General features: G+C 41.3%; 1 protein-coding gene across 2 annotated transcripts in view; it reads left to right on the top strand.

Moving 5' to 3' along the window:
- Positions 1-12525: 12525 nt before the first annotated feature.
- LOC131474056 (C-terminal-binding protein 2-like) overlaps positions 12526-21725 on the top strand; it is a 77684-nt gene continuing 68484 nt past the window's right edge. The window contains exons 1-2 of one of the 2 annotated variants that reach the window (XM_058651786.1): positions 12526-12608; positions 12774-12912. The gene's annotated coding sequence lies outside the window, so the exon portion shown is untranslated. Of the gene's footprint in view, positions 12913-21725 lie in introns of both variants that reach the window. The other variant, XM_058651785.1, reaches the window with a different exon arrangement.

Genomic DNA, 21725 nt, shown 5'->3' with positions numbered 1-21725 from the left:
TGGGTGTAATTATATTATTATATGCCCTTATGGGGACATATAAGTCCCTATAACGTGTGTGATGGAGAGAATGAGAGAGACAGAGAGGAGAGGAAGCGTGGGAGCAAATGATCAGAAAGAACACTGCTCAGAAAGAAGCACTTAAGTGAAAAAGTATCTCAGACCACTCTCTCTGCAATAGCCGATGTTTTCTCCAGAGTGTGTTCTGACCAGCTGCTTTCTCTCTTTAAGTACTCACTGGGGAGATGGGGCTTTTCTCTCAAGCTTTTCCTTCAGCCGTAGTAATTAGCCGATCCACACACACACACAACAGCACCAGCGACCTTGTCGTTTCTGTTTTAAAAGGTGAAGTGCAAGTTTTATAAAGCCAAGAAAAGAGAGCGGTGAGACGTCGCGCGGCGTCTGACAGCCGCCCTTTGTGATTTCACTTTATAATACTTGATTTACCCCCAAGCTGCAGGGCAAGGAGGTGTGTAATGAATGAGCTTTGATAAAAACAGAAGGAAAGGTCACTTTTAACCAAGGCTGCAACTGACTGATTATTCTCATCATCAATTATTTTGTTCACTAGTTGCTTGGTCCATCCATTTTTATGGTCCATAAAATATCAGAAAATGGAAAAACAAATGTGTTTTTCCAAGCAGCAGAATGAGGACATCCTCAATATTGCTTTTATCTGGTTCTTTGTCAACCCTAACACATTCATTATCAATTAATCTCTCCATTATGTTCTTGGTTAATCACATCAGAAAATGGTAGAAACTGTTGATCAGTGTTCCCCAAACCTCAAACCTGACGACATCCTCAATGTCTCGTTTTGTTTGGAAGCCAAAAATAATCACTAATGTCTGTAAGACTTCATGGGTATGTACAAGTGCGTGTCATCTGCATGACAATGAACATTTCAATTTGTGTTTTTTTGATAATGCTACGTAGAGGAAGCATGTATAAGGTGAAAATAATTGGGCCGAGAGCTGAACCTTGTGGAACGCCACGTTTAACTTTAACAAGAAAATTCATCATTAACATGAACAAGCTGGGATCGCTCTGATAAATGAGATTTAAAACAGTTTAATGCAGTTCCTTAACATGCTCCAAAGAAACCGGATCACATTCACATTAAAGTAGATTACAAAAATAATCAATTTATAAGAAATTTATTACTAATGACTCTGTGACTAAGACTCACTGGTATCTCAAGAGTTAGTTTTGATTTTATGGAAACAGCACAGTTTTTATCCATATATGCTGTGAGAATACGAACAAAAACCTTCAACTGTTATTTCTTTTCTGCATATAAACGTTTGTAATTATTCAATTTACTCTTTTGGTGTGTGTGTGGACAGGGCTTAGCTTTACTAAGCTATTACTTTGGAAATAACATGGTATTACTGTAATATCATCTCCTTATACAGCGCTATTACCCCTTTTTATAACCAAGCAGTAGAAACAACATTGTGTCACCATACTAGTACACCCATATTCATTTTTCTAAAGAGGTGCAATGGTGTTGACAACAACAAAATAAGTGTTTATTACAAAAAAAAAACCAAACCCACACCACTCCTTGCTTTTGGCTGGTTGCTGTCGACTGGTCGTCTGCCACCTCTGTCCCTGTGGGTGCAGTTTGCCGACTACATTTCACTTTGGACGTGCCACAACTCGAACAACTCCCCCGCACAGACGCCACCGGCGCTTCATAATCACAAACTTTCATTAGCTCTGTCGGAAAAAAAAGCAAGGCTTTTAATACTTCACAGAGGGGGGGCTGCTGTGTGTGTGTGTGTGTGTGTTTGAGACAACTCTAAACACTGAAATGTCAATCTTTGTCAAGTCTGTGCTGCTGATGTGTACATTACAGTGTATTGCATGTGTTGCAGAGGCACTATAGTATAGCAGTATGTAAATACAAAGACCGCTTCTCAGCGGAATATCCAGCCTCCCAAGGACAAAAGACACATCTCGGTAAACAAGCGTTCAACCACCAAAGCCTTGCACTTCATGAATATTAAATCAGACACTCTGCATCTTTACCTCTTTGGTGTTTGGAGGCCGCAGTCGTAGGATTCTTTTACCGTTTTGCTGTGATTTATTCGCAGGTGCACGTGTCTCTTTGAAGTGTTTTGAGTTGAGAGGTTCTGCACCTGTTATGGGGAAAAAAGAGCTTTGAAAACAAGAGGTGGATTTGCCACAGATGCAGGGGGGGTGGGGGAGATTTGTGTTGCTATGGCAGATTGTGTGTGTGTTATTCTGACGTACCCTGTTGTATGACAAAAGAGAATCTTTCTCTGCTTTTGACATGTGGTCTGACGGCGTGATGTTGTGCATTTCGTACCATTAACCATTCATTTAAAGACATGGCATGGAGCACGAGTTGCCATGGAGATGCTGTGTGGTTAATTGACACATCACAGAGAGTTTTATTTTCCTTTTTCCATAATAACTATCATGGAGCGTTCCTGATTCTCTTTATTGTATGTAAGTGGCAGAGGTGGAAAGAGTACTGAAATATTCCACTCAAGTAAAAGTACCACTATCTTTGATAACGTTTTACTGAAGTAAAAGTACTCAATTTAAAGTTAAAAAAAAGACTTTAAATAGTCCAACTACACAAGCACACTCCTAGCTACAAACAATTGTCATTAGGAGTGGGAATCACGATATCTGTCTTAACTGAAGAAAACGAAACGTCCGTGAAAAATTACATAGACTTTCTATGTATTGAACGTGGTTGGAGCATCTCTTAACGTAGCTTTCTCCGCCATTATCCCACTGAAACTCCCTCTTTCTTCATCCAGGTAACTTCCACTCCAAGTTTCCCTCATTTATTTGAGCAGCGCCACCACATGGAGACCTCCAGTAATGACGCCCGGTGAGTGAAACTGGCAGGAACTGCCTTAGTTCATTTATAAACACATTATATTCTTTTTGAGGGGTTTGGATTAAGGATCTTGTCGGTACGACCTGTATACTTTTATTATGTCTCCTTTAACTACTTCCTTTTAGCTTTTACATTCTGTTGTGAGTTTCAGATCTAAATCGTTTTGTCTCTGTAACTACTCGTACTATTTGTGCTGCTATCTTGATCAGGAACTCCCTGGAAGAAGAAGACTTCTTGTATCTCAGTGGGAGCTTCCTGGCTAAATACAGGCTAAATAAAAATAAAAAGTGAATTAAAATGTCGATATTTGCCCTGGCGTAATGATTATTGCATTATTTGTGATAGAATGGCTTGAACGTGGTCGTGTAATCGGACGCTGCAGCAGTGGAAACATGCTCTCTGGAGTGATGAATCACGCTTTGCTAAACTGGCAGTCTAATGGACAATTCTGGGTTTGGCGAGTTTTCAGGAAACATGACCTGTTTGACTGGTTGGCAGTTCCAGTGAAGGGAAATCTTAATGCTCCAGCTCTGCCAACAGATTTTGGACAATTCTTTTCCAGCTTCCAACTTTGTGGGAATAGTTTAGGGAAGGCCCTTTTTCCTTTTCCAGCACGACTGCGCCCTCAGTGCAGCAGCGTGAGGCCCATAAAGGCATGGTTCGGTTAACATGCTGTGGAGGAACTTGAGTGGCCTGCGCGGGGCCCTGATTTCAACTCCATCAAACCCTTTCCGGATGAAATGCAGTGGTGACTGCGAGCCAGGTCCAAACGTCAGTGTCTGAAACAGACAGACTCTTTTAAAAAAATCTGAAAATCCTTCCCAGAAGAGCAGAGATGGTAATAGCTTTTCAATCTTAATCTAATTAATGAAGATGAAGGATGTCATAAAAGCTCATGTACAGTAGGTGTAATGGTGCAAGACATTTATCCATAGAGTTAAGAGTAGATTACTGGTCTAATCCAGCAGGTTATGGACAAATTATTCCAAAGCAAATCGGGACGGTCTTTGAAATAATTTGTTTTATCTTTTTTTTTTATTACCCTTAGAACACAGAGCATAAAACATATAGCAGTCTGTCTTATATCCTTTTTTTTCCCCAGCTCAACCTGAGCAAAATCGAACTGAATTTGTGAAATATGTCACAGTTCACAGTTCACTCAGTTTGTTTTCTATGAACAAAAATAAAATAAAAGCACTCTATTTTGTGACTTTTGCACAATACTCGCTACTCCTGAGTTTTAAAAATAAATGCAATTTAAAATGAATCATAACTTTCACTCAGCAACACATAAAAAGGCAAAACCAATGCATTTGGTGAGGCCTGAAGATGTAACTTATAACAGGGGTGTCAAACTCATTTTAGTTCAGCACAGTTTGATCTCAAGAGGGCTGGACCAGTTAAATAATAGCATATAACCTATAAACTACAAGAACTCCAAATTTACTCCAAAGTATCTTTTTACAAAAAGTAAAATAAGTGCAGTTTCAATAATACTATAGCTAAGTTTAACACTTACAGATCACAGTGGATCTGCAAAGGCACAAAACATGTAGTCACAGGTATCTGGGACTGACAAATATAGTATTTCACATTATGATTAGATTCTTTTCATATAATTCATCCTTGTGGGCCGGATTGGAACGACTGGTGGGCCCAGTTCTGGCCCTGTGGGCCGTACGTTTGACACCCCTGACCTATAAACACGCACACACTGCCAGGATGTCCTTATAAGGAGTTGTGTATTATTCCCACTAAGGGTTAAAACCAGAATCCCAGCCCTGACACATACATGCGTTCGTTTCCTGTTATGATATCTGACTCCAGATGTGAACGACATCAGATTTTTGGCTTAGATTTGCTTACACTGCCATTTAAAAATGATCATGTGATACTCTTCACATTATCAAATCTGGCCCTCGTTAAAAAAAAACAAGGTTTGGACACCAGTGTTGTAGGGTGTCGAAGCGGTACGCCGACAAAACTCTCGCTGCAGTCTGTCGTCAATCAGTCAGAGAGTATATCCAATAAATAATATATATCTCCTGGGACTTCTCTTCCTCTCTCTCTGTCTCTCTCTGTCTTTGTCCGTCTCTCTGTGGTTAGTGTCCCCTGGCAAACTATAGCGGTCCTCGTTCCTGTGACGGTTCTGTGGCCCCTTCAGAGTCTGAGGGCGGCGATAAAGGTGGCTGGCTATCTCGTTTCCACAGAGGACACGATAACATCCCGAGAACATTCCCATCACTCCAGTTTGTGCAGTGCAGATAAGCAGCTCCCCCTTCTAAAGTGTTTTCTTTTTACTGTATGTGTGTGTGTCAGCCTGGTATCATGGCATTGAGCAGCGCGTCTGCAGAGACGCCGTCTCTCCGATGATCAGACCTCTCCTTGCACTGAATCTCATTCCTCCATGACACAGTTTGCATGCTAATTTGTGTGTGTGTGTGTGCGTGTGTGTAGGTGGTGAGTATAATTATATTTGGTTGCTTGTAAACAAAGACCTACAAGCAGCGAGTATCCTTCCCGAGAGAGAACAAGAACAAATACTTTGTACAAGGTTGATTTTTCATTAAGAAAATACTCATTAATTGCGGAAATGTAGTTTTGGACATATGTACCTAAAGTATTTCTATATTTGTCGAGCAAACGCAGACAATTAGGAGTGGCAACAGTGCAAATATCAACCTTGAGGCTACAATAATAATAATAATAATGATAATAATAATAACAACGGACGCTAGAAGTCTCACACATCTTCATACACTTTCCACATTTTGTGGAACATATTACCGAGTGTTTCATCACTACGTCGGGAGCTCTACTTTCTCTCCAATTTAAGTCTCCTCATCTTCCATAACCTCAAACATCACAACAATTTAATCTTATTAGGTAAACTGATAATAAATCTATTCCAATTTACAGGCCGTGTTGTTGTGCTGGACCACACACACACACACACACACACACACATGCTCATAATCTGAACGAAAGGAGGTTGTTATTTCAGGAACATGGTGGAAAAAATATGTCAACAATTCAGCAGCGGCAATTATATTCACGATGGTTCTCTAATTGGAATAAAAAAACAAAACAAAGAGATGCTTCAGACGATTTAGCTCGACTGCTGCTCCATTACTTGCAAAATCTACAGTTTATGTATAGTTTAGTGAGCTTTGTCTCGCAGAGGCATCTGTGCCGTTCTATTCCGTGCTGTAGGAAGAGAAAAAAGAAGCTAAAACACCCAAAGACTCAAAAAAACAAGCCTTAATTAACTGTTTTCATACTCATTCTCCAGTCAAAGGGGGTAAAATATGTCTCATTTGCATTCTGTTGCAGGCGGAAATGTAAGACACTGAAAGCGTGTCTTATGACTGTGTCAGAAGCCTTAAACGTATTGGAATATAATCAGAGAGCAGTCGGAGTGTGCGGCTTTATTTAAATCACATTGTTCCGTCTCTAAAGCTGCGGTAAAAAAAAGAGAGACGTTCTCCTCATGGAGCAGAGTGCGGGCTCTCTCGTGGACGAGGTACTCACGCGCTCAACAATCGAACACTGCTACCAAATGTAAATGATGCTCGGATGAGCCGCTCATTACAACACACCGTATGCATGAGTGTGAGGTAAGTTGTTAAATTCTCTGTTAACACCTGATAATACGTGCTCGAGTGGTGACGCCAGTGTTTAAGAGATGGTGCGGGTTTCTGGAAATTTGGTTTTATGGGTAACTCTAACACAGATGGCCCTTTTCCGTGTTACGGTACAGCACTACTCGGCTCTACTCGGTTTGGTTTCAGGCACGTCGTTTTCTATTACTTCTTAGTGCGTCCTAAACGTCGACAAAACTGCAGTGACGCTGTGTTTCCGGAGTACAGTATGTATTTTTTTTTCGTTTTTCCATTCGTAATAGTACCAAAAATAACCAGCCACAATTCTTCCAATTCTCGGCACCACAAGCTGGTTAGGCGACAGAAAAACGTCACTACCTAACGACCGCAGTCTATTCTCGTACAGAGCTTGACGGCCTCGTTGAAACAAACTGCCACAAACCGAGCAGATCTGCCTGACAACGGAAGCCTGACCGAGGGCTTTACCGCTCCAAACCGCACCCGTACTGTACTGCACCATGATGGAAACATGCCAAGAGTAGTGACGAGCAAAGCAGTTCTTTTCGGAGTTCTGAATCATTCATTCATCCTCCACATGAGGGTCACAGGGGGGCGCCGCGCCAGTCCCAGCCAACGTACGGCGATAGGTGAGGTACACCTACAGGACCACAACCATCCACTCTCACACAAAAGGCAAGAATGCTAACCACTACACCAACCGCTAAACACACCAGACTCCTCCGTTAAATATTGATTTTCAGAAATGCATGTTTTCAGGATTTTTAAGTCGTTTTAACTGATCTTACAGCTTGGCATTGTTCGCTTTGATTCCTGTGCTCTCCAGTAACAAAGCTCATAGAAGAAAGGTGCAGGGTTTAGAGTTGTCGTCTACTTGATGTATCATTTGAGTTTGTGAATCCAAATGAAGGATTTCAAATGCTGAATTTAATAAAAATGACACATTTGAACTTAGTGGCGGAAGCAGTAGTAGATCAACAACTCCAGTGTGCCGTGATGTAAAATCGCTGATTTTGTCTATGGACTTTGGTACAGGTAGTGAGTTAACAAAGCGATGTAGACGTAATGTAGATAATATTTTGGTTGCTATCTCTTCCTACATTCAGCTGATTCCAGCAGTTCATGTAATTCCAGCTCATTCACAACAACGTGTAATTATCCCGTACATCCACACGTCAAAAAAACCCTGAACCATCCCATAAAGTGAATAGCTTTTTCCTTTTCCTTAAAAAATAAAGGGTGATGGACGTGAAGTGTTTCTAAATGTCTAAAACCTCAGGTGAGGTGACTGCAGAGGTAAATCCGTGGTGATTCATCCGAACCTGTCTCTGAACAGTGACAATATTTTTAATGGAATAAAAGAGGCGTGACTGCATTGATCTCCGGCGGTTTATTCTAAAGCAAATGACCCCGCGTGTGTGTGTTGTGTAGAACACATGCGAAAGGAGTGAGCAAAAAGGGAAACGACACGCAATAAAGTGATTTAAGAGCGAGACTGATTCAAGGTTGCGGTGAAATATTCATTCCGGCGAGGTAAAGAGTGGAGCAGCATAAGAATAACCCGTCTTTAAAGATTAACATAACCCTTGGAGGTGTTATTGTATCGCCTGTAACGAAGTCAAGACTCCAGCAGGTGCAGAGCAGCTCTCTCTCTCTCTCCCTCTCTCTCCGTGAGTTACTGCATTAAGTCCCTCGAATTTAGCAGCACAATCATGAGCCTCCAGTTCACTCTCTGGAGTAGAAGAATCGCTTTGCATTTTAAAAAGGTCAAACACTCAGATCTCTGCCAGAAGGAATTGAGGGAAGAAATAATGTCTCTCTGTAGAAATATGCAGTTGCACACTACTGATCCTCTCAAATACCCACTGTACAGTGAAGAGATTAGAGTGCCTGTGTGTGTGTGTGTAAAAAAAAGCAAATCAAACAATCAAATCCTGATGTAGAGAACATTTAAATAATCACTAAAGAATCCGATTCTTATGCCAGTACAGTGAGAGTGTAATAAGAAAAAGAAAAGTGGGACATTCAGTTTATGTCATCCTGCATGATTTATGTTTGCACTCCGTTTGTCAGAATGTAATATTTTATCCGTGACGAAAAGAAGGATTTGTAAATAATTCTGCCAAGTACACTGTAGGTACCAAATTAGACATGTTTTATGATGTTGAATTAAATGTGCTAAAGCATGGGTGTCAAACTCTGGCCCACGGGCCAAATTTGGCCCGCCGTGTAATTTCATCTGGCCCTTGAGGCAATATCAAATTAACATTAGAGCTGGCCCGCCGGTATTATACAGCGGCACCGCCGCTGTAACACCGCATTCACCGCTAATACTACAAATCCCATAATGCTCTGCTGTTGTTTTGGCGCGCCAGCCATGCTCTCTCCTCTGTGTCAGGCCTTAATGGTTGATTTATTCATTGTTATTTTATTTTCAAATTTATTAGCATGTGGAAAAAGTTAATGTTGATATTTACCTCAGAAGGCTGCAAATAGAAAAGAGTTTTTATTTAATATTATATTATATTTATATTTTATTTAATATGCCATTGATGTTTTTTAGTTTGTTTTTTGAAAGTTGATTTTGCACTATTAAGTTATATAAGCGTTGCTTGTTCCATATTCAGTGTTAAAACAAATCAGTGTAGCAAACTGAGCAATAATTAACGTTTTATTCATGCACTTTCTCTTGCTACTTCAAGGCTTGAATGTTTGATTCATTCATTATTGTTATTTTATTTTCAAATTTATTATTAGCCTGTGGAAAAAGTTTATTTTGATATTTACCTCAGAAGGCTGCAAATAGAAAAGAGGCATTCAATCTTTATCCATCCATTATCTACTGCTTATCCTGTATTTAGGGTGCATTCAATTTTTATTATAATTTTATTTGATATGCCATTGATATTTTTTTAATTATTATTATTATTTGAAACTCGATTTTGCATGTCACTATACAGTTATATAAGCCTTGCTTGTTCAATATTCAATGCAAAACTTGTTTGGTTAATTAAAAGGTTAATTCGTTCAACCTTGGCCCGCGGCTTTGTTCAGTTTTAAATTTTGGCCCACTCTGTATTTGAGTTTGACACCCCTGTGCTAAAGCATTAACTCAAGTTACTGTCTGTTCATAAGTGCAAGGGAAGTCTGTCCAACTGTTCGCTTGACAGGCTTCAGTCTTGGCAGGTGGCTTCAGGGCCGTTTCTAGCTTTGTGGGGGCCCTATGCAAGATGCTGTTTGGGGGCACCTGATGGAGAGATTCCTTACCCTTTAGATCAGGAATCAGCATAAAAGCTTTGAACTCTATGATATGATTTGTTAAATCATCTGCCGGGCCAGATGCTGATGCTTGCGCACCAGTTTTGGCCCATGGGCCACCAATGGATATTGTGTATTTTTAACTTTAAATTTAGTTTTTTAAGCACATAAGGAATTTAATAAACACATAAGACAGCTACAGATCGCATAAGACATGCTCCTTAGATGAGGCTGACTGTGAAGCTTTGGAGCCCCCTGGTGGCTCGGGGGCCCAATGCATTTGCATAGTCCGCATATAGCATGAAACGGCTATCGGTAACAATGCAACAAAATATCATGACGCTCATGTGGAGGATTGACAATTGCAATAACATATTTTTCACATATTGAATGGGTGCAGCACTAAAATGCTAATTTGAACATTTATTTAAAGGTCTATGTGTCTGCCATCCGTCCTCCCCTCAGCCCACTGCAGGCATATGCTTGTGTTTGTGCTCCCTGTTGTCTGATGTTGGAGTTTTTGGGTCAGTAGCTACAATTGTGCTGGGGACAAAATGGCCACAGGGAAAGATGCTGTCTGGTCAGAGCCAAGAGCCCCCGGGGGCCCCGTGCCCCCACACACGCAGGGTAAATGTTACAGAGGCTGCACCAACAGGAAACGAGGTCAGTGATTAATCTATGTGCTTGTCGTGAGTGTATTTTGTCCTCACTGAGAGATCTGGACCACTGGTAGTGTTGGAGAACCGGTCCAAAGATCCTCTCGGTGCCATCTGCGCTGTGTTACATGGCTGCTGCTTCTGCGGTGTGCGTGAATGGAGGGGGGGGGTGTCCACAATCAGATTAATGCTGAGTGAGACTGGAACTAAAAATAAGGGAGGAGGAGAGATTGCATGTTTCAAGCATGACATCGAGGCACAGCTGCAGTCGCTGCTCTCTGCACCTGTAGCGTGAAGAATGTAGTGCTGATTCTAGTCATCTGCAGTATATACAATACACAAGAGGAGCAAGTACATCCCGGGGCCTTGGACGGATGGTGGATTAATTTTGGGGGGGAGGTGGGAGGAGTGAAAACTAAAGAGAGAGTGATAGGTGAGTGTGTTTGTGTGCACTTTTTCTTCTGGAACCTTTGCCAACATAAACACTGACCTAGTCTGGATTTAGTAGTCCCCGTGGGACCAAAGCCTGATTCTAATGAGGCAGAACCTATGGTTAAGGGTAGGGTTTAATGTCCTAGTGTGTCTGTAAGAAACAAAGATCCGTGGATATGCAACGTAGACAGCATCCATAAAATTGGGGTTACCGAGGTGAAAGTGGACATGACTAGAGGTGTCCATGAGAAATCTGGTGATGATTGACTGCTGTTTTCTGACATTAAGCCAAGTTAAGCTTAAGCTATGATACGTGTTATAGAATGTCCCCTATAGGGGATTGTTACAACTTCAAATGACTCTTTGAGGGTCAAGACCAGTCTTGTATTAAGTACCTACAAAGGATAATTTAGTGAAACTACAAGTATCTCAGCAGAAAAGGACTTTGGTAGAGGTTGAAGTCACTTTTTCATGATATTACTTAGGTAAAATTCTTAAAGTATATGACATTTACTGTACTTAAGTATCAAAAGTAATTTTCTAATATAAAATGAACGTAAGTTTTATAACACCAAATCCTCTTCTGATTTTATTTGGTAGTAACGAGCAGAGGTGGAAAGAGTACTGAAATAGACTACCCAAATCTCGCATGAATTGTTTTTAATTAAAGGCAAACCATAACAAATTAAAATGCTGACAAAATAAAACATGTAAATACATAATGTGTTGGTCAAAATGGGTCAAAGGTCACAAATGCTTTAACTTTCTCACTCACTCAGGGACATTAATTAATGCCAATTCACCTGTCCTCATCATTCATTCACCTGTCCTCATCATTAATTCACCTGTCGTTGTCATTCACCTGTCCTCCTCATTCATTCACCTGTCATTGTTATTCACCTGTCCTCCTCATTCATTCACCTGTTGTTGTCATTCACCTGTTCTCATCATTCACCTGTCCTCATCATTCATTCACCTGTCGTTGTCATTCACCTGTCGTTGTCATTCACCTGTCCTCATCATTCATTCACCTGTCGTTGTCATTCACCTGTCCTCATCATTCATTCACCTGTCGTTGTCATTCACCTGTCCTCCTCATTTATTCATGTGTCCTCATTATTTATTCACTTGTCCTCGTCATGTGCGTGAATGTTTTTATTTGAATTCAGGACATTTTTCTTACTCAGTTAACAGATGTGATTTAAAACATAGTGAAGTACAATACTTCCAAAAAACATACTTAAGTAAAAGTAAAAATACAACTTTTAAAAATTACTTTAAATGTACAAGTGCACAAAAAAACCTACTCAATTACAGTAATGGGAGTATTCATTACTTTCCACCTCTGGTAATGAGTAACAAAGATAGTTCGTACAGGAAAATGTAATGGAGTAAAAGTAAAAGTTGCTGGAAATACAAAGTAAAGTACAGATTTGTGACTTTTGTACTTAAGTACAGTCACAAAGTATTTGTACCTTTGTTACATGACAACACTGGTCAAGACTTGGGGTTAGGAGGAGATGTTTATGGTTGTGGGGCAAAGGGCAGGGGCGTGCATTATCTTCACAGTGTCCTCGCAACTACAGAGAGACAGGAATGTGTGTGTGTGTGTGTGTGTGTGTGTGTCAGAGAGGGAGAAGTAGTCAAAGGCTCCGCCTCACTCAAAAAGCGAGAGAGGGAGGGAAAAAAAGGAAAAGCAAACTGATACACACCTCTCAATTCTGGCAGGAGGAAAAGAATAGGAGTGTTTTTTTGAAGCGTGTAAGTAAACAGCAGGATAAGCAGCAGACGAGGCTACTTCCCCACACACACACATTACACTACACGCACCGTGAAAAGACACGACACCGGGGACCGGGAGACTTGTCCCGCTGCGTTCAGGATTAAGTTTGTTGTTGTTGTTTTTTTTTTAATGTCATCTAAAAGGTTGGACGGTTATCTCACAAAACCGAGATAGCGAGCGAATTGGAAATGCGCAGCCTGCGATGCTACTACTGCCGCCGCTGCTGCTGCTGCCGGAGCTCCCGCAACCGACGAGTGAACTCCCCGTAAACGTCCAGACGAGGTAGGATTCAAAAGATTGTGAAAGAAAGAAGAAGAAATCAAATGTGTGTTCACGCAGACGAGTCCTCATGTGTGTGTCCATGTGTCCCTGCGCCATCAGCGAGGAGGGACACGAGAGAAGGAGGGACACGAGAGAGGGGAGGGAGGGAAGGAGCAGACATTATTAGCCCACACTACACTTCATAGTGATGTGAGAATACGCCTTTATCAAGTTCATAACCACTTCATAATGTATAGTGAAGATTAATTACGTCAATATTGGCAACACTACGAGTGTATTTATTCATTTGGAGGCGTAAATTATTCTGACATACACTTAAAAAAAGAGTTGGTACAAAAGTTTTGGTGCCAGTGCAGTTGCAACATCCCTTTGGTGGTGGTGGTGTTTTTTTTTTTGTGGTAAAACCAATTAAATCCGGTTTGAACTTGTCACATTTAGCCTCAACCAATTAAAGCTGAGAGCGTAAAGGGATAGTTCAGGGGGTTTATGAGCTAGTGTGGCTGTGTGAGGTAATGAGTTGACACTGAAGTGGGAGCACTTTATCTGAATTTAAAGAAAAAGTATTGAAATGGTTGCATTTTTAAGCTTGGAAATAGAATTAACAAATAAGGGATTTCACGTGACGGAAATTAGGGCTGCAACTAAAAGATTATTTGCATAATCTGTTAATCTGCCATAAAATGTTGACCATTGTTTCCCAAACTTGGAAATGATGAATGTCTTGTTTTTGTCCTAAAAGTTTTAATGGTTTCTTTGTTTTAAGAAGCAAAAAAAAAAGACATTTGAGGAGCAGAAAAGTTGTTATAATTACTAGAAAAGACACTCGATTTAATTGATGATCGAGTGATTAATAAACAAATAAATTCTATCAGCTTATTTGTTTTATACGCACTTTCAATTTACGTATGATAAAAACCTGGAAAAAAAAGAAGCTGAAAAATTGGAAAGGTTGTTATAATTATTGGAAAAAACTGGAAATTGTTGCCCGTTTAATTTAGTAGTCGACTAATAATCGAAAAATCGATTGCAGCCTGAACTGAAATGTCCCTCCAGTTTTCACTTAAGTGGTAAAAGAGGACGTATGCACATAAAGTGTGTTTTTTAATTAGCTTGTTTGTAATATGCGCATTATTAATTTACGTTTAAAAAAGACCTGAACACAGAACATTTAACAGAAAAAGGTGTTGAAATACCACGGAAGTGGAAAACCTTTAATAAAGGGGTAAATGTAAATCAATGCATTGGAAACAGATTAAGCACATAAAGAAAGATCATCGGTCAACATCCGTCCAGCTTCCACTTTTTCACTTCAGCAGAAAAGTGGCAGAAGTGATGGACAATAGGAGGTTACGTGTGGACTGAAGACCTGGAAGTGCACGATGCAAATATTAGTGCAATATTAGACGGGACCGCGTATCAACAGCCACCGGTACTTTTGTTAAACTCATGGAGTTGTGCTTCTTTATCCTCTCGCATCCAGACTTAACTTGACCCAGACTTGACCCAGACTTAACATTTTGCTTATCTCGCTGAACTGACTCCCAGTATTTGCTCAACAGCAGTGGATGATCCACAGAACCAACTACATCTAGGTCTGCTTAAGTTTACGATATGTTTGTGGCTTCATTTCGTGGTTAGACAGCCTTGCGAACTAAAGTTTGTAAAAACCCATCACTCTCGTGCACCAAAGTCCAGAGAGAAAATCAGTGTTTTTTAGTTTGTGGGGACCGAGGAGTTGCTGCTCCACTGCGGCTTAAGTAAATCTGAAACAAGGATTTCAACCACCGCAGTCACAAAGTAACACATATTAACTTACTGGTGGAGGCAGCAGCGGATCAACAACTCCTGTGGGCCTTAATGGAAAATCGTTATCTTTGTCTATGGGCTTTGGTGCATACAAAGCAACACAAATTAAAGTTTCCACCCAGATAATGTTGTCTAATGGTGAGATAAACCAGCAAACACATTCTGAAGATACTAAAGACTTAAGCAGGTGTATGTTTGTTGTACTTGTGTCTGTGCTTGCAGTGAGACTTTAAGTGTCCGTGTCTCCGGCTGGTTGCCAGTGCCAGCGGCACACATGGTGCACGGTGTACAACTGCACTTGAACAAACCTGGACTATCCTTTTTAACGAGGGCTTAATTAACGAGCCAATCGAGCCTCCATATGCGCACCTGTACATTTCGTGACAAGAGGATAATCCGTCCATGTCGCAGTTTTTGACTGGCAGAGTGGGCACTGGCTTTCGTCTCTCCTTTATTTTCCTATTCTTTTTTTTCTTTTCTTTTTTTCTTACTGCATTTAGAGGCTCCAATGGAAGAAATCTTGAAGTAGAGGAAGAGGAGGAGGAGGAGGAGGGCAACTCCATTGTCTGGCCAGTGGAGGGGTGGGAATTGAGGCTGTATGCAGATGTGCTGCTGGCAACGGACATCTGCTCACCCCCCCGGGCATTGTCACAGCAGACATGGGAGCCTTAAAAAGAGTGGAGAGCCTGCCCCGCAGTGAAAAAGTCTTTTGTTAAGGACATACAGGCCATGGCCCGCACCCTTCCAGAGGCAAATGTTTGCACGTTTATTGGAACATCTGATCACCTCCTGCACTCTGCTTTTAATCTGAGAGAGTAGAGAAGCGGAACTGTTGTGTTGTTCCGATTAAAACCAGACTTTTAAAATGCACATGGGCATTTTAGACTGACGGAAAGTCAAAGAGTAGAATTACTAGTACATGTATACAGTCAGTCAGACTCAAACTGGTCTGGGTGCTCTTTGCATGCTCCACAGTTCCCACCTCCTTTTTTATCCATTAAATGTCAGAAAATATTGGAAAATGGAAATAGCAAGGTTCTCCAATGTCCTGTCATGCCCACAGTTTTTTAATGATATCTTTGTTATAAGGAGTAAAGAAACCAAAAGATATTTACATTTAGGAAGCTGAAAAATCAGAGATCTTGTTTTAATGATTAAAAAAAGGACAAGGACAGTTGCCGATTATTTTAGTAATTTCCAAGGAAAAGCCCAGTCATGCTTCCGGCTAAACCATAAATTGCGTCATACTAAGCTGAAAGTGGTCATACAGTATCACAGAGGCAAAACACACATCATTCAATTAATAGATTAGTGTTTGTTTCTGAGGACAGAAGTCTAATGAAACATGCATGTCCATGTCCCCCCCACATTTATATCAGTTACATGGTGATGCAAGCGACACTGTACTCATCGGTTTATCTCTGTTCACCGGGATTTCCTGGTGTTGTGGGTGTTGTTCTTGCTACAACACCCTCCCCACCTCCCTCCCTGCCCATTTGCTTGCTTGCTCTCCATATCCCTCCCCTTCATCTGCCACCTTCAACTAGTCTGCTGGGGGTTGAACTTCCTCTCCCGTCTGCATAGACCCGCTTGTTTTCAGATATGAAAGCGTGGCCTCCCCAAGGCAAACGCATCACAGGCAGCATCACAATGCTCATGGCAGCTCCTATTAGGCCTTTTGATTTGTCACTTAGGAGGGAAACGCTCTAATATTTATGATATGATTCGTTGCTGCTTAAGCTTGACGGCGGCGTTGCCGTGTGCGCCCGTGTGTTTGTGTTGCATATCAGGAGTGTCGTTTTTCCCCTCAGCAGATATTCCCCTGTGACTGGAAGGAGTCGGTGTACTGTGATTACGAACATGATTTGTGCTTGTAGAGAGCACTGATGTACACGGCTGATCTGCCCGTGCAGCACGCTGGCGTCGGGACTCATTTGTGCATGTGTGCGTTTCTGCCGTGTCGCGGCGAGGCTGCGAGAGATGGTGGTTGTTTCTGAAAGCACAGGTGTTGTCTGTCTCTCACTCTGCCATTTGGTATGTGGTTGTCTTTGGACGGGGGTCGGTGGGTTGGGGGGGGGGGGGCAGCCCACGTTATGTTTATTCCGAGACAGCTTGCTGTTGTGTCCTCCTGCTTCTTGTTTATGAGATTACTCGGTGAATAAGGACGAGCTAGAGGCAAAGCAACAGGGGGGGAAGAAAAATAATAATAATCAAGAGTCTTGCATTGACTGCCGGTTTTGAAGTCACAGAAGCAAAGCAATTACAATTGGTTAATCATATTCTCAGAGCCTAATACTCCATTTAACACAGTCATTTGGACGATGCTGAAATAGCTCTTGTGAACTCTTCTGGGAATTTCCGTAATGGCCAGGCCAATAACGGCTTCTAAAAGTTCCCATAGGAGTGGGTATGAGAGGATTTTGCCGTCATGTGATCATGCTATGCTTTGTAGAGAGGAGGTAATGAGTGTGAAATTGCTCTGTGTCTTTCCTGCAAGGGAAGAGGCCCCAGTAACGTACAGTCAGAGGAATCACACGGCATCGAGGACTTTTTACTGTAGTGTATCACTTTTGAATACAAGTAAAGCTGCAACTGACAAGTGTTTTCTTGATGAATCGAGTATTTGTTTGGGCCATAAAATGTCAGAAAATGTTGAAAAATGTTGATTAATGTTTCCAAAACCTGGAAATGATGATGTTCTTAGCTGTCTTGTTTTGTCCTCAAACCTAAATTTTTCAGTTTTAAAGATTTCTTTGTCAAATGGAACAAAAGTACCAGAAAATATTCACACTGAAGAAGCTTTAATTATTAAAAAAGTCTAAAACCGAATCATTGGTTTTCAAAATAGTTGACAATTCTTTAGATTTTTCAAGATGGACTGAGGCAACAGCAATATTGCTCTAGTAAAGCGAGACAGCTTCAAACAGGTTAGGCTAGTATGATTGAAAACATGGGAAAAGATGAAAGATTTTAGAAGTGAAAATAAATGCTTCTTTCCCTGCCTGATAGTTTTGCTTCACAGAGAGTTTCCAGATGGAAAAAGGCTACAAATTCCAGCCTACAAATTATGGGTGATTTAAAATATGTCGTCATCCTTCCTTGTGCAGTGCGATAATCGATACTCCAATGAATGAGGGGAAAATTGGGGGGAAAGTTGCCTAGCCAAAGAAGAGGGAGTTTACAGCAGGATAATGGCGTATAAATCTACTTTAAGACATTCTCCATCCACGTTCAGTACATACATAGTCTTTATGTACTTTGCACTTTGTTCTATATGTTGTGAATGAATAGAAAAGTCCTGCACTTTTAACTTTTCACGTTAATGTTTTGTTTTCTTTGGTTAGACAGATATCGTGATGTATCGCCGTATGATTGTCTTGCAACATCTTGATTATCACAGAATCGTTGTATCGTGATATTATTGGTATCGTGGACAATGTATTCTGTTCACAAAGACCGAAGAGAGGCAGAATAATAAAAAATACCAACAATAACAGTTACATATTGCAGCTTTAAAAACCTTAACTTCAGCAGTGGCCAATCAGCCAGTTTAGGTCTCATGGTAGAATATTTTTTTTGTGAACCATTGTTCTTTGTTTCTGTGCCGTGCAGATCTCGAGACGTCTTAAAAGTTAATTCTCTGATCGCATCAAGGCTCTGGCGTTTTTTTTCCACTTTGCAATCTGAGAAATGCACTTCAGAGACATTACAGTGATGAAGGAGTAGTTGTGTTTCAATTATTAACCCACTGTATCTCTGTTTTGTCTCAGTGCAGAGGCACTTTAACATCTTGTGTGTGTTTGTGCTGTGAAAATTGTGCCTCTCCAATTTTCCAGCACCTGTTTCTCATCCTTTTTTAAGCACGCTCTGTTGTGTCTCTGCTGTTTGCGGCTGTGAAGGAAAAGTGTCTGCAGCTCGGGAGTCTCTCCGTGTTTTGCGAGCACGAGCAGATGCACGCACACTCTTGTCTGCCACCGATATGATATACTGTATACAGTACGGGGGAAAATACATAGCGTCCAGTTGTTCCGCGCTGAAGTGCAGCCAAAGTCGTTTTTCATGCTCTCACAGCTGTTTTTTGCTGCAGCTCGCTCCTGCCACATTGGCATCCCATACGGGGCTTGTTCGCAAGCTCTGCCAATTCAAAATAATGAATTTAATTGTTGCTCCCAGTTCAGCTGGCACAGCAGAGCTGGGAAACAAGCAAATTATAGTCCACTGCTCTGTTTGAAAGCATTACACAATTTAATGGAGACAATCGTGTATTAAAAAAAAAGAAAATGGAGAATCATACTGTAGCTACTCATTGTGTGTATTCTGTGTATTGTTTTTTGATGTTTTGTGATGGCCTGCGTATACAGAGATCTTTGAGAGGTTTTCTCTTCGTGTTAAAACATTTTCAACGCTTAAAAATGCTAATCATTTTTGCTATTTTTCCATAATTTATGTAGCAGTGGTTGATTAATCATTCATTCATTCAGAAAGGAGTGAAGTTTCAGCTCTAACATGTAGAATAAAATCCCCAAATGTACAATTTCCACACTGAAGACACTTGAACACATCGCAGAAGGACACAAGCACACTTGTAAATAATGAAAAGAATGACGGTTGCATTCCATTTAGCTTCTTGATTTCATCCACGCAGCTGCTGCCCATCATTAAAATGACTCTGCTCGACAGTAAAGTGAGTGTGCATATGTCGATGTGTCGACAAATTTTTGTTTTTGTTTAGTAATTGAATTGGTTTTCTGATTTTTCAGCATCTTAAATGTGAATATTTTCTGGTTTCTTTGCTCCATTTGACAAAGAAATCATTCAAACTGATTCCTTTTTAGTTTGTGGACAAAACAAGATCATCATTCACAAATTTGGGAAACACCAATCTGACATTTTCTGGACCAAACAAGTACTGGATTAATCGGGAAAATATTCGACAGATTCATGGATTCTGAACAATAATAATGCACACGATTCTCTGAAATATTAAGGCCGTTATTTTATCGGAGGACAGCTCCTGGCAGACAGTGGAGAATGTTTATGGTTCCCTGTATTTATGACCACGGGAGTTTGCTCACACGACTTGGCTGCCTAACAGCCTCCCACCTGGTGTAAACCACCACACTGTGAATTCCCCCACTCCTCCTTAATGGCTGCCCATTTCCCTCCGAAGAAGTCGTAATTGCTCTTGAGTGTAGTGTATTTTGTGGACATTATGCCAGGGATAGAAGGAGTGAGGATGTAGATCGGACATTTAACATTGATTTAAACCAGTGCGCTGTCTTTCCAACATGGAAAAATGTGTCTTCATGTGTTTGCCAACAGTTTGGGGGGGCGGGGAAACGAGACGAACCAGAACTCTAAAACACCTGCTATTCTAACTCCCATGCAAACCATCGAGGATTAATTGGAATGACTAGTGGCAAACTCTTCCAACTTGTGCGTGGTGTGGATTGATGCACATGTGTGATTTGTGTCTTGAATCTAGCAGAGACAAAGCACCATCTGCACACAGCAGGCCGTCCCGAGTCCCGACCGCCTGCTCCTCGCGCTGGGACACAGAGAGAGAGTGAGAGTGAGACGAGGTTCTCTGAGAGTATTGTTATGAAACCTGCTGCTGCTGCTGCTGCTGCTGCCGCCGTGGCTGCTACGATGATTGTTAATGCTGACAGCTAATAATGTCTTCCTGGATAGCTGTGCCTTACTGGAGCCAGGGAGGAGAAAAGACAGCAACTAATGAAAAGTGGCAGGAAGTGAAGCGATGAGAAGGGCAGAAGCGGATAGAGAGAGAGAGAGAGAGAGAGAGAGAGGGAGATCCGGAAGCAGTGAGGCATGTAGGTCTGTCTGTGTGAGCTGGTGAAGTTTCCTGAAACACACAGAAAGTACAGGCAACAGTGTATTGTGTTGTATTTCCTATTTTTTATCCTCTCACTCTCTCCGGTCTCAGGAGGGTGGTGGCATGAGGAGGAGGAGGAGGAGGAGGAGGAGGAGGGGGAAGGGCTCCATTGTGTGTGTGTGTGTTGGCATAGTCGCTGTTCCAGTGCAGCTGACATAGACTTGTGTCAGGAGGATCCATCCTGCTGATGTTAGGCAAGTTGTAAACTGAAATAGACGTCTGAAGTGCTGAAGTGAGCCTCTGCCAGTGGAGAGATTGGCTCTGTTTGTTTGCCATTCTGCTGAGCACCACTTCACAGAGAAAACTTTTCGGGGCCCAAATCTGCTGACGGAGAAAAGGACAGAATGATTGTAGTTCTGGGAATCGCTTGTAGGCACAGAGAGAGCTTTCGCCCATTGTGTGTCTGTGACACTGACATTTGGACATGGTGCGGCGGAGAAACGAGTTAAAAGCTGTCTCTTTTTTTTTTGCCACTGCTCACAATTCTCTGAGAAGGCAGTCATTGAACCTTCCCAACCACATGAATATGCATGATAAGTCCGGCTTTTCTTCTCTGCCCCCTGAGCTGTATTTTTTCCCCTCACTCAGAGACCTGTCGTGTTGTGTTTGATTGGCCCTGACATTTGAAAAGGTCCTTGGATAAAAAGAAGTTGTTTATGACAACTCTCCTTGCAGCAGAGTAAAAGTGGCATTCTCGAAAAGGAGCACAGCTCCTGCATATTTAAATGCTAATGGCTCTGCAAATGTGCAGGCTGACAGGATGTAGTGCAGTATGTACACTTTCGGTATCCAGGCTCACGATCTGAGAGCTTCCTCAAATGTGTCAGCTCTTTTTTTTTTTTTTACTAAACAATGATGTGGCGTCCGAAGTTTCTGTTTTATTTATTTTACGAACATATTCCTATAAATCAATGTGTTATGGCAGCAGACAGATTATCTAAACACATAAAAACAGAGTATAGGCTTAAATCTAGAAAAAAAGGAACCTAGTGGGAAATCAGGATTTTTTTTATTTTTTTTTTTAAATCCTAGCATCTGTGGTGCATTATCGCAATGGTTATGATGCAGATAAAGTTTAACAGCTTGTTTTACAAGCTTGCTGATGCTGCATGGC

Source organism: Solea solea, chromosome 15 (assembly GCF_958295425.1).
Source record: "Solea solea chromosome 15, fSolSol10.1, whole genome shotgun sequence".
NCBI lineage: Eukaryota > Metazoa > Chordata > Actinopteri > Pleuronectiformes > Soleidae > Solea > Solea solea.
The sequence above is the reverse complement of the archived record's forward strand: the minus strand, read 5'-3'. Positions and strand labels throughout refer to the sequence as shown.